The following is a 2,614-nucleotide window of genomic DNA, read 5'->3' as shown; positions in this document are numbered from 1 at the left end:
AAGTGCAGGTCTCCGATTTGTTGGAGTGAAGTGGGGGATAGACAGATTACGGGTCCGGAGATTATACAAGAAATTACCGAGAAGATCATCCAAATTCAACAACGGTTGAAAACCGCCCAAAGTCGACAAAAGAGCTACGCTGACATTAAAAGAAAAGATATAGAATTTGAAATTGGAGAGATGGTCATGCTTAAAGTTTCACCTTGGAAAGGCGTTGTTCGATTTGGTAAACGAGGGAAATTAAATCCAAGGTATATTGGACCATTCAAGATTATTGATCGTGTCGGACCAGTAGCTTACCGACTTGAGTTACCTCAACAACTCGCGGCTGTACATAACACTTTCCACGTCTCGAATTTGAAGAAATGTTTTGCTAAAGAAGATCTCACTATTCTGTTAGATGAAATCCAAATCAACGAAAAACTCCAATTCATCGAAGAACCCGTCGAAATAATGGATCGTGAGGTTAAAAGACTTAAGCAAAACAAGATACCAATTGTTAAGGTTCGATGGAATGCTCGTAGAGGACCCGAGTTCACCTGGGAGCGTGAAGATCAGATGAAGAAGAAATACCCGCATCTATTTCCAGAAGATTCGTCAACACCTTCAACAGCTTAAAATTTCGGGACGAAATTTATTTAACGGGTAGGTACTGTAGTGACCCGAACTTTTCCATGTTTATATATATTAATTGAGATTGATATTTACATGATTAAATGTTTCCAACATGTTAAGCAATCAAACTTGTTAAGACTTGATTAATTGAAATATGTTTCATATAGACAATTGACCACCCAAGTTGACCGGTGATTCACGAACGTTAAAACTTGTAAAAACTATATGATGACATATATATGGATATATATATATATAGTTAACATGATACTATGATAAGAAAACATATCATAAAGTATATTAACAATGAACTACATATGTAAAAACAAGACTACTAACTTAATGATTTTTAAACGAGACATATATGTAACGATTATCGTTGTAAAGACATTTAATGTATATATATCATATTAAGAGATATTCATACATGATAATATCATGATAATATAATAATTTAAAATCTCATTTGATATTATAAACATTGGGTTAACAACATTTAACAAGATCGTTAACCTAAAGGTTTCAAAACAACACTTACATGTAACGACTAACGATGACTTAACGACTCAGTTAAAATGTATATACATGTAGTGTTCTAATATGTATTTATACACTTTTGAAAGACTTCAATACACTTATCAAAATACTTCTACTTAACAAAAATGCTTACAATTACATCCTCGTTCAGTTTCATTAACAATTCTACTCGTATGCACCCGTATTCGTACTCATACAATACACAGCTTTTAGATGTATGTACTATTGATATATACACTCCAATGATCAGCTCTTAGCAGCCCATGTGAGCCACCTAACACATGTGGGAACCATCATTTGGCAACTAGCATGAAATATCTCATAAGATTACAAAAATATGAGTAATCATTCATGACTTATTTACATGAAAACAAAATTACATATCCTTTATATCTAATCCATACACCAACGACCAAAAACACCTACAAACACTTTCATTCTTCAATTTTCTTCATCTAATTGAACTCTCTCAAGTTCTATCTTCAAGTTCTAAGTGTTCTTCATAAATTCCAAAAGTTCTAGTTTCATAAAATCAAGAATACTTTCAAGTTTGCTAGCTCACTTCCAATCTTGTAAGGTGATCATCCAACCTCAAGAAATCTTTGTTTCTTACAGTAGGTTATCATTCTAATACAAGGTAATAATCATATTCAAACTTTGGTTCAATTTCTATAACTATAACAATCTTATTTCAAGTGATGATCTTACTTGAACTTGTTTTCGTGTCATGATTTTGCTTCAAGAACTTTGAGCCATCCAAGGATCCATTGAAGCTAGATCCATTTTTCTCTTTTCCAGTAGGTTCATCCAAGGAACTTAAGGTAGTAATGATGTTCATAACATCATTCGATTCATACATATAAAGCTATCTTATTCGAAGGTTTAAACTTGTAATCACTAGAACATAGTTTAGTTAATTCTAAACTTGTTCGCAAACAAAAGTTAATCCTTCTAACTTGACTTTTAAAATCAACTAAACACATGTTCTATATCTATATGATATGCTAACTTAATGATTTAAAACCTGGAAACACGAAAAACACCGTAAAACCGGATTTACGCCGTCGTAGTAACACCGCGGGCTGTTTTGGGTTAGTTAATTAAAAACTATGATAAACTTTGATTTAAAAGTTGTTATTCTGAGAAAATGATTTTTATTATGAACATGAAACTATATCCAAAAATTATGGTTAAACTCAAAGTGGAAGTATGTTTTCTAAAATGGTCATCTAGACGTCGTTCTTTCGACTGAAATGACTACCTTTACAAAAATGACTTGTAACTTATTTTTCCGACTATAAACCTATACTTTTTCTGATTAGATTCATAAAATAGAGTTCAATATGAAACCATAGAAATTTGATTCACTCAAAACGGATTTAAAATGAAGAAGTTATGGGTAAAACAAGATTGGATAATTTTTCTCATTTTAGCTACGTGAAAATTAGTAACAAATCTATTC

The sequence above is a fragment of the Rutidosis leptorrhynchoides genome, chromosome 4 (assembly GCF_046630445.1).
Source record: "Rutidosis leptorrhynchoides isolate AG116_Rl617_1_P2 chromosome 4, CSIRO_AGI_Rlap_v1, whole genome shotgun sequence".
Classification (NCBI taxonomy): domain Eukaryota; kingdom Viridiplantae; phylum Streptophyta; class Magnoliopsida; order Asterales; family Asteraceae; genus Rutidosis; species Rutidosis leptorrhynchoides.
Note: the sequence above shows the minus strand (reverse complement) of the source record.